Source organism: Pinus tabuliformis, chromosome 3_1, assembly GCF_031772625.1.
Source record: "Pinus tabuliformis cultivar Carrire ecotype Pingquan chromosome 3_1, CPIR1, whole genome shotgun sequence".
NCBI classification, from domain to species: Eukaryota; Viridiplantae; Streptophyta; class Pinopsida; order Pinales; family Pinaceae; genus Pinus; species Pinus tabuliformis.
Window position 1 is genome coordinate 512,677,065 of NC_142301.1, and position 12,079 is coordinate 512,689,143.

Consider the following 12,079-nt stretch of genomic DNA (forward strand, 5'->3'; position numbering starts at 1 on the left):
AACGGGTCGCATTTTTCAGGAGGTTTTTGGAGGCCTTCCCGGTGTCAAAATTGGGCGCAGGATAGCTCTTTGGAAGGGTATTTGAGTCTACTTTCGAACCCAACTGGAATTTTTCAATTTGGAGTTCATTTTCTCTATCAAAAATCAAATCTCCCAAGACTGGTCAAAATGTGCCAAATGAGGCTGCTTCAAGGAAGAGTGATGTTGCAGTCAACTTTTGAATGCCTTCCTCAACCCCACATTGAGCTCATGATAGCTCATTGGAAAGCTAGTATTGTCTAGTTATCATTTTACCCATCAAGAAAATCATTTGGCCAACCAAGCTAGGATAAAACTTGATTTTCCCAAGGTCACTTTAGAGGTGTCTTTGATTCTTGACATTTCTCTCAAACCATGACACCTGTGTAAAAAGTGAAGGATTTTTTTCTTACTCGGTATGTTGGGGACAAAAACCTCTCTCAGTTTCCCAAAATGAATCTTTGATGTTTCGAAAACATCTTTTGAGTGAAACTTATCCCGATGTGTGAAACAAGGAATTCTGTCGAAATGAAGCGAAATGAAGGGTATAGGGGGCTTCTAAATTCTTGAGGAAATTTTTGGGAGTGGGGAGGGATTTTAGGAAGTAGGGGAAAGTGGAATATCCGAGATTGAGTTAGGGGAAGGGGTCAAAAAGGGAAAAACACAGGCCAAACCTAGAAAATTGCCAGGTTGTAGCTAGAAACTAGGGTTTGTGCGAAAATGAGGAATTTGGGGGATCTAAGGGATGGGAAGCATTTGATAGGGTATTTTAAGGATAGGGGAAGGTGTATGAACATCTGGATACAAGTTTTGCCGATGACTTGACCGTCCAAGAGAAATTGGCTTTCAAAACCCTAGGAGAGGGAAATGACCTTGCCAAGGCACAACTGAAGCATGAACAAGGTGTAAAATGACTCATTAGACACTGACATGATAATTAAAACCCTATGAATGGTGATAGACTCAGCTGAATGATGACATGGACTTCCATTTGGACAACTTTGAAAAGAGTGAAAACAAACCCTAGACCTAATGCCTAGTGACCAAATTTTGCTTGAAGACTCACTGAAATAACAAAATTTGACCTTGACACTTCAAAATCACTTTGTAAGAGCACATTTGATCACTTGAGGAAGGCTGGAAAGACTGACACTAACAACACCCAAGTCTCCCATTATCCCCTTTAACTTCGTAGTGAACAAATCCTATTATTCGCGGAGCAATTTCCCAGTAATCTCCAATCTTCGTGAATTTGGGCTCCGCCTATGTGCCAATATTTATTTGTTTAGTTTTTAGCAGCGTGGTTATATCAAGATTCTCGATCAGCAGTCCCTCGACCTCACGGTGACCCTCAGTTTCAGGGATATTAATCTTTCGGGGGTCCTCGTCTTCTTCTTCAACAATCATGTTATAGCATTCTAGCATGTGGCTCAAGTGAGTAGTCCAATCGGATTGGATCAGATCCAAAGGATCTTGTGGTATCCTAAAGATCGTTTGTTTAACTTCTTGTAGCACTTCGTCAACACAGTCAAACCTATCTTCGAAGCTAAATGTCATTATGAATCCTTCACGCAAAAATTTCCATTCTTTTGTGCCACGGCGGAGCTTTGTCTCCAAGTACTAGTTCATCGGGATGACATCGAGGGTGTGACAGAACACGTGCACCCATTCAGGTTGGGCTCCACTCCATATGCCTTAGCCCATTTGGCCAAGTGTTCACACGGATCATCCTTCCCATCATACTTGTCTGTCACTCATACCTTCGGCTTCCCAAAGCATGTTCTCATCATCCTCCTATACTCGTGCCAATCATCAAAACTACCCTTGTGCGTACCCCACCATCTTGCGGGTGTAGCATGCAATGCCCAGTCCAAAGCCTAGAAGTGTTGCTTCTCTGGTACTTCCCTCTCAAATGCATCCAAAAACACATCCACATCATTCAAGCCATCATAAGTGGGCAGATTTCTTACCTCTGACGACACATAGTGCAGTGACCGGGTCATCATGTTACAGCTCAACGTAGTTACTTCATGTAGCCGATTATGTCAGCACTCTAATTCTTCATCTGAGTCTGAGGTGTAGGAACTCTCGTGATCCCATGTAATTCATCCATCCACTATTGGATTCACCCAATCTTGGTCTCACGTTGTTATCTTATATATGCAGTCCAAATCGTCATCGCTTTCGTAATCGCGAACTGGTTCAGTATAGCGCGATTGTTTTGCAAGATATAGGGGTACTATTACACGAAGGGATTTCGTTTCAAATATCATCTTTCACTTCTTTAGGTTGATTACCCCGTTCATATCAGTAGCCTAATCAATGCCAAGGAGCGCAAGGTAGGGGTCGTTGTCATCAACAATTTCTATTACTTCAAAATCAGCCAATGTGCTCGTGCCTTCAATATCTATAGTTACTCCCTCCAACCGTCGCATGGGGATGATATTATGCTGATTTTCCATCCTTAAATGAATCGAAGACCACTGCAACACGGGTCTCCCCATCCACTCCCAAGTCTGCTTTGGCAAAACGTTTGCATCTGACCCAGATCCAGAATAACTTGATCCATTTCATATTCTTCTATCTGTGCGGTGAGTCTCATCTCATGTCCTATCCTTCCCTTATGCTTACCAATCTTCTGTACCATGTGCAGTTCACCTGGAGTGTTTCCGGCGCATCTATTTATAAGTTTTTGTAACCCCTTCACAGCCTTGCTATCACGCAGCAGCTTCATACAGGTCCCTAGAAAGATTGTTAAAATAGAAGGGTGCATTTGCTGAACAGGTTTATCTCGGCTCCCTGAGGTAGAGGCCTCAAAGAAGCTCTTCCTTGCTTCCATGAACATTTTGTGTCCATGCTCCAAATCAAATTTAGCCTCCTTCTCTAGAGCTTTGTGAACCCATGCATTGTCTTCATGGTGTTTCCCCTTATTGTAACCCATTGCAATTCCACTTCGGAGCACTATATTCACATTCGGATCTTCTTCGCAAGGCTCAGCCCTCATCATCTACAGGTTCTGAGTCAGCTGCGGAGGTAGCACCCCTTTGTCACATATCCTTGCTATCAGTGTAGGACATTCCTCAGTCTCATGATCAAACTGAGTACAATATTTGCACGACGAACACGTTGGGTTAGTGCATTCGCAGGCATAGCGTGCTTATCCTCCAAAATTGTAACAAATCAGTTGTCCTCGACCTCTGCCAGGTCCTCCTCCACCTCGACCTCATCTGCACCCCTGAAAGTTTGTCTATGCCATCCCAACACCCTAGTCAGGAGGCCACGTTTCTTCCTGAACTCTGTAGGCAGGTGTTCTATCCATCATCAATTCATAACTTTGAAAATTTCACTCCTCATGCCCGATCGAATTACAAAAGTTGTAGAAAATTTGTTGCGGTGTTTGTACAAACTTTTGCAGCAAATGACAATTATCAGTTGTATGTTTCCCTGCTAGTTGACATATAGCACACCACAATGCAAGCCCCGCGCTCAGGCTTGCTTGGGATTCAGCCTCAAAGGCATTTGTCCTCTTCCTACAATATAGTTCACAAAGACCAGGCAATGGTCTTTTTAATGCCCATGACCTTTACATTTTAGGCACCATATCTCTTCACTCCCCTCTGGCCAAACTGTTATGTCCTGCTTCAGACTTTGCATTTCGAGGGAAAGATTTTGCAACTGCGCATGGATCTGCTGAACCCCCAAACTCAGATGTTGCATCGGTGTTTCATGTAGTCTTATTGCAATCTCCAAGGCCTCCTCCTGAGTCGTAATCTTCTGTTGTGACAACACAACCCTTAGGCGTGGCAGGAGCGAAGCCATGAACCATTTGCGGTGCTTCCCATCCGTTAAATTAATGTTATCTTCACAAATTGTACACTTTAACCTCTAATCCAACTCCCAAGGTGTCTCACCTAGTTTCATCACGATTTCCCTTAACCCCGCAATCAACTGCGCCTCAGATTTAGGCCTACTAAACTCTTTATTCAGCGCGTTCTGGATCTCTGCTAACGCAACATTTGGGTTATGATTAGAGTACTTGATGTACAAAGTTAGTGCACAATCCTGCAAAGCACTAACCAACGTCGCCTTCTTCATGTGATCATCTGTGACACCCTGAGATTCCCATACAACTTTTACAATGAACCCGAACTAGTTTGGGTCCTCATTTCCCAAGCCCTTAAACAATGGCAGCCTTACTGAATTCTCCATGTTGAACTGTGGTGGAGGTGGTGGTGGTGTGGGCGAAGTCACAGGTGACAGTGGTGGAGGTGGAGGTGGTGTAGGTGGAGGTGGTAGTCACGGGAACCCTTGTTTTATCAACTAAATTGCACTTCACAAAGAAGCCTACGCTACTCCCTCGTTGTCACTCAAAGGAGGTGAAATCAGTGGGCTATACTCAAGACCCTTTCTTCCTTCGTTCTTGTAAGTCTTTCCACTTCGCGTAGCTCTGAACATCAAGGTAGCTGCATAACCCGTTTTTTGCATAATAACATCTTAATCCAAGTATTTAAAGACTTCAAGTACTTACCTCGTGCACCTTTGAAAAAACGTCACTCCACCTCATTGTAACTAATTGAGGTATCGAACGCGAATTCAGTCACAAATCCTCCTATGATATGATCGAGCTAAATAATCGACAATGCGGGCAATCTTATCCTATGAAGCTTCCAGTCTCTGTACTAACTCCGGGGTCCATACAATACGATCATCAAGCCTCCACCTTCCTTGGCTATCTACTAACGTCGCGATCCACTCGTATAACTCAACTAGAAAGGAACATAAAAGGATCTCGTGGATTTCTGTATACAGGTACCTGTCTAGCCATTGTTCCTTTGTCAGTCACGGGCTTCTGTTCTGCTGTGCCACGAATTCATGGATATTTATATCAAACCAGTCCTTGATCTCTTTATTAGTTAGATTCCATTGATAGGACATCACACATCTCTCATGTAGATTCTAGTCCCGACAACAAAACCATTTGTTGGCTTTGTGGGCCCTGACCCAGGTTCAGCATTAGTCAGCAAAACAAATCCCTACACTACTGGCCCTTTCGGCATCAGATCGCAGAGTGCGAACTGAAGTCTCACCCAAAGTAGTATGGAGGGATGCTGGAACCAAGTTTCCACACCCTAAGATGGTCATGATGTCGGTTTATACCCCCTTCTCCTACCTTCGTGCAAGTCACTAAGCCTTAGGGCTTATTGATCTACCCTCTATCCCACCCTTCAGTACCTCCACGAAGGTGTATGATTGACCTTCGGGTAGTCCTAACCAGTGGTTCAAGTACTTTCACGCTCATATGATGATGTCTTATATAGGTTCCCAATTTATCTCAAGTGTTTTACTTATTCTACAAATCAATTACAGTTATAGTCGCGTAAACTAATATTCTTACTTGCATTCAATTAACAGATATAATCACATACATTCGTGCATCAAATAAACACCGTAATATAATTCCAGATTGTAACACAATATAATAAGATTCATTAATAGAGACTAAATACACAGTAATTGTAGAATACTTCTCTTTATTGATATCTACAGTTTAATATAGACTTTATCCACCCTGCGCACACAGCTGCAGTGGTCCGTGCACTCAGCTGCAGACTTGTACCCTACGCCTCTGCACACTCAGCTACAAATCCTCTACCTATGGTAAGACCTTAAAAGACTTAGACTTATCTAAGCTAGATCACTCTGTAGAAATAATCTCCACTCTACTTCGCTACTCACTCCTTAGAGCTTACTTACTTAGCTCATTTTTATACAATCCCATGGTTCGCAGACCATGGGTAGATCTTTACAGCCAACTTGACACTTTAAAAAATAAGGGTGAACAACCCTTTATGACTCTTGACACCTTCGTGCTCTGCGACCACAAAAGTCAAAGAATTTACAACTTTATTACAAAATTGTCCCAAAACATGGGATTTTAGCCCCAAAACTGCTCTTGGGGGAACCCGTTCCCAAAAATGAGCAATGTGATATCTTTGAAGAACCTATTGGGGAAGAAAAAGAACCCACTTCACCTACCCAAAACCATGGTTGAAAATAGGAACAATAAAGTTTTCCCTATCAAAGAGACTAATGGAGAGGGTAGAATGAAGAATATAGGCCCTACTTCCTTTCCACACTTCCATGGCTTAACCTATCAGGATCCTGATACTTTTATGTTTGAATTTTTTGTTGTCTGTAGGACCTATGACTATGCTTCTAATGACCAGAAGCTGAAGTTATTCCCATACACCCTTAAGGATGCAGCCTTGCACTGGTTTATGGGTCTGACTGGGGATAACATCACTACCTGCACTCAAATGAAATAATCCTTTAATAACAAGTATAGGGACTACTATAGGTCCAAAGAAACCAAGGAAGAAATATTTAGAATGACTCTTAGACCTGATGAATCCCTAGAGGACTATGAGGAGAGATTTCAACTCAGCTATAAGAGGGCTAGATACACCCTTGGTCTGAAATAACTCAATCCAGTTCTTCTTTGACAGATCAAGGAGGACATGCTGGAAACCATCAACATGTTTTATGGGGGAGACATCTTTCATTTATCCTATGAGGGCATCAAAATAGTGTTAAAAAAACACTCTAGGGTTTCTAGGAAGAAGGGTAGGCTAGTCAAGGCTTGATCAATTCCTCTCCTTCCACAACATACATCAATAATGAGATTGGGAACATGTTGGTGGACTTTAAAAGTGAGATGTTTCATAACTTTTCTTTGCAAATGGATACCATGTAGGTCAATGTTAGCCGAATAAACCTCCCTTAGGTAAGGGTTGATAAACTTAACAGATCAAAGGCAGACTATCAAAAAGAAGCACTCATTCAAACAAGAAAACTATGAAAATTGCTAAAGTTTGGTTTAGGGAGAATACGTGGAGGTCCTACGTTTGATGTCGATCTCGTAGGATCCAAACCCTCTATGTAACACCCTCCTCTCAAATCCACCCAAGTCACGATGCCAACTGGGGTAAACATGAGATGTGAGGCTACTATGATCAGATTCAACCTCCTAGGTGACCTTAAGAAAGTGGAATCAACGAAACATCACATACTTCCGTCCAACACCATCAACAAAACCCTTAGGAGACAAGTCAACCACTCAAATAGCTTGTCCCTAGGTCACACTATTGTTCTGCAAAATTTAAGGCTCAGTCACTCTCATGCTATGGGCAAGGGAGCGACCAGAGACCTAAATTCGCTCTCATAGGCCTGCCTGCCAGTGACTATGGTTGAAACTTGCTAGTTTTTTGCCAGCAACTCCGGGATTTGAGCCACGTTTTCAAGCCCAGAGCCCAGACCACTACCTAGAATGGAATGAAAGCTTAGAATTAAGTAAAGTACATGGAAACAATGATGCAAAAGTAAATAGTTGATCAAGGCCTTAACCAGACCCTTACTTGCCAAACTTTATTTTCCCTGCACACACAGCTGCAGGGGCCCGCACACTCAACTGCAAAGCCTTTACCTACTCTAAGACCCAAAACTTACACTTCTCTCCTTATCGCTCAAGACTTCTTCTACAATCTATTACTCATTAAAACTACATAGATCTTACTTACTTAGATCTTTTTATACAATCCCATGGTCCGCGGACCATGGGTATATCTTTTATAACTGACTTTACTTTACAAAATAAGGGCGGATAACCCTTTATGACTCATGACACCTTCACACTCCGCGACCACAAAATGCGGATTCGTTAAAACTTTATTACAAAATTCGACCCAAAACATGGGCTTTTAGCCCCAAAACTGTCCTTGGGGGATCTCGTTCCCAACACTTTACCCATTGTCATCAACACACTCAATAGCTTTGTCACAAAAATCATCCTTTGTTCTATGAAGATACAACCAATCCATGTCCAATAACATATTGTATGAGACCAATGGTAATACGTTCAAATGTGTTGTTGTAGGAATACCATTTAAGTCAAATGTGCAAGCTCTTACCCAATGATGAACTCACTTCTTTGTACCTGTAGCCAACTTCACTAACCAAGACTTTGCATGCAATTCCTGACTCAAACCATACTTATCTACCAAGTTAGGACTAACATAGTTATAATTAGATCTAGGATAAATAAAAATAGAAATAACTTGATCATAAAGCTTACTATCCATCTCAATGATAGATGCCTGTTGTTCTGCGTATATGTTGTCCACTACTACATAGATACGTGCAATACTCCGATCAACATCCCCAATAGTCTATGCCTCCTTTGCATGTATATATGAGGCCTACCACCTTGATTATGTGGACAATATATCTTAAGGTGTTCCTTGCCACATGTCCAACACTCCAACCGACGAGTACCAACACCTTTATGTTGTTGTTGCGACTCATGTACTTGTCTAGCCACATTCAATCTCTTTTGTGATTCCACATTCTCTTTCTCATCTGCATGTTGAGGCCTTGTTCTCTTATGCTTCCATTTACCTCTACCTTTGTCCTTTCCTTTCCATTCATGTTGAGATTCATTCTTATGCTTTGATTATTCATAGAAATGCTTGAGTTTCCCAAATAACTTCCTTAAGTGTTTGAGGCTCATCATACTCAATCCGACCTCTAAATGCTAATGGAAAACCACTGACAAGCCATTGAACTTTGGCCTTCTCATTGGTAAGATATGGTGCATACCTCAATAGCTCTAGAAACTTGGTCATGTACTCTTCATCCATCACTGACCCCATCTTTAAATCATAGAAATATTTAGCCTTACTATCATAGTACCTTTCTGACAAGTACTTCTTCCTAAAAAACCTCTTGAATTACTGCCAACTCAAGTCATCTATCCTGTTAGTGCTTGAAATTTCACCTCAAGCTGAGAAAGGTAAACTCCAAGGCAACATCAAACCACTTAGCCTCGTAGCTAGCCCTACGGGGCAGGAGAGGGCTCTCTCCGGTCTATCTCGGTAGGGATCTTCAACGGGCGAGATAACCAATGAGGAAACACTGATTTTAGGCTAGTAAACTGATAAAAGGTTTGATTTGGGATTTTTAGGGTTTTGGTGGAAAGTTGGGGAAAGGCAATTTTGGGTGCGGGGATTGGACACAGTTTTTGCAGGGGGTTCTTTGGGGCAAGGTAGGAGACTGTACTGATGCCTTTGAATTAAGTGAATGGATAGGAATGACCGGTGAGGAGCTAAAGAGAGCAAGAAACCTTCAAGGGTTCTCTTTAGACAGATGAAAACATAAATATTAAGCAAACTTAAAAGCAGAGCATGGCAATCATGAATTCTACTTTAACACTTCATTTGCCTAATTTGCATAAGGAAAAGTAAGAATATGAATCACATAAAAAACTTACAAGTACAAAGAGAAACACACCATAAATACATGTAACCATAGGAATCCCAAAAAGGACTGCAAAACCCTGGTCTTTCTTCCTTTGCCAAAATTGCAGAGATACAATGAGTAATACAATAGAAGCTTTCTCCCTCAAGAGTCCAACCTCTCCAACCTCTGAAAATGACTAAGAAAATACATAATATAGGCAATCTAACATCTTTCCTTGCCTTTAGGGGTCGAGCTCATCCTTCTAGGAGCTGTTTCAACCAATTCTAAACTGAGCACTAAAATCTAGGGAGTCAAAACAACTTGCCTCTATAAGCTAGGAAACCAATTCATTCATTAAATGTTTGCTATTTCATGAATGAATCTTCTAGAATAGGTAAATAAGTGTCATGTCAACATGAAAATACATTAATTACATCAAAGAGGGTGAAAAATCCCATCACAAGTCAAAACTGGTCAAAGCTGGGCGAATTCATGAGCTGTAGATGAATTCCTGTGAAAACTGCCCAACAGGTCGCGCCCTCTTCCTGAACGGGTCGCGCTACTTTGGAGCTGATTTTGAGGTACTTCCAGGTGTCCAAATGAGGCAAAAGTGGGATTTTTGGAAAGTCTTAGATGTCTACTTTCCAACCCAAGTGGAATTTCTAAATTTGGTGGTCATTTTCCCCTCCAAAATTGCAATCTCCCAAGACTGCTTCCTGTGTGTCAAAAAGGTGGCAGAAAGTCATTTTTTGCTTGTTTTTTGACTTTCTGGAGGCCCAAAACTTGGTGAAATTTCTTGGCAATGGCTGGGAAAGTGTATATTTGCATGAAAAATCCAAAAATGATGAGTTTTCCCAAAAATGAGTTGCCCAACGAAAAGGTCGCGCGCGACCCATTGGTGGAGAAAACCTGTTTTTTGCCAAAAAAATCACAAATAACCAAAAATGCTCAAAATTTTTAGAATTTTGTGCTGGAAGTGAGTTATTTAACACCATGCTCCTTCAAAGAAGCCTCAGACAAGATGTGGAGGGGATCGGACCTTTTCCTTTGTTTTAGTGCTTTGGCCAACAACCTCTCCAAATGAGCATTGACCTGGAGAAGCATAGCCTCTCGAGAGATAAAATCCTCCCATGGGATACCCTGTTGTTTTGACTGTTTAAATGCTGCTCCAAGGGGAAAAAAACACAAGGGAGATGTTAGGGAGGGGGAATTTTGAAGATATTTAGGGAAAATACATATGAAAGGGGAATTTAGGGAAGCAATTATGAAACATATACCATCACATAATCATATTTTGTAGGGGTTTCATAGGAGGTAGGGTTTAGGGACTTTGATATTTTTTGTAAGGCGATTAGGTGAAAATGACAAGGGAGATGGTTGGGATGTGGGGAAAAAATGGGAGTGAAAGGGATGAACTTGAGAGCAGCAAAACAAAACCCTAGCTTTACTTGCACTTTGACATTTTTAAACAAAATACACATGAACTTCTCCTTTCAAATTGATGGCATTAAAACACATTTTCATGCTCATGCAAGCTTTAGCAAGCAATAAACCTTGATGATTAGAGGCCTACCTGCAACCTTGAAGAGATTTGGGGTCAATTTTCAGTTTATAAGCAATTTTTTGTGGATGATTTCCCAACAGGTCGCGCGCGCCCAACACGTCGCGCCAGTGTTTTTTCCCAACTGGTAAGACCCCTCTGACAGGTCGCGCTTGCCCAACAGGGTGCGCACTTTTGCAGGAGGCTTTTGGAGGCCTTCCGGGTGTCGGAATCAGGTGCCGGATAGCTCGTTGGAAAGTTCTTTGAGTCTAATTTCCAACCTAGCTATAATTTTTAGATTTGGAGTTCATTTTCCCTGTCAAAAATCAAATCTCTCAAGACTGGTCAAAAAGTGCCAAATGAGGCTTCCTCAAGGAAGAGTGTTGTTGCAGCCAACTTTTGAATGCCTTCCTCAACCCCAAATTGAGCTCATGATATCTCATTGGAAACATCGTTGTGTCTAATTATCATTTTACCCATCAAGAAAATCATTTGGCCAACCAAGCTAGGAGAAAACTTGATTTTCCCAAGGTCACTTCAGAGGTGTCTTTGATTCTCCCGAGGCAACGGTATTCTTGACATTTCTCTCAAACCATGACACCGGTACAAAAATTGAAGGCGGTTTTTCTTCTTTGGCATGTTGTGGACAAAAACCTCTCTCAGTTTCCCAAAATCCATCTTTTATTTCTCTAAAACATCTTTTTAGTGAAACTTATCCCGATGTGTGAAACAAGGAATTTTGTCGAAATGAAGCGAAATGAAGGGGATAAGGGGCTTCTAAATTCTTGGGGAAATTTTTGAAAGTAGGGAGGGATGTTAGGAAGCAGGGGAAAGTCGAATCTCAGAGATTGAGTGAGGGGAAGGGGTCCAAAAGGGCAAAACACAGGCCAAACCTAGAAAATTGCCAGGTTGTAGCTAGAAACTAGGGTTTGTGCAAAAATGAGGAATTTGGGGGATCTCAGTGATGGAAAGTGTTTAATAAGGTACTTGAAGGATAGGGGAAGGTGTATGAATATCAGGATACAAGTTTTGCCGATGATTTGACCGTCCAAGAGAAATTGGCTGCAAAACCCTAGGAGAGGAAAATGACCTTGCCTGGGCGCAACTGAAGCATGAACAAGGTGTAAAATGACTCATTAGACACTGACATGATAATGAAAACCCTATGAATGATGATAGAATCAGCTGAATAGTGACATAGACCAACATTTGGACAAATTTAGAAGG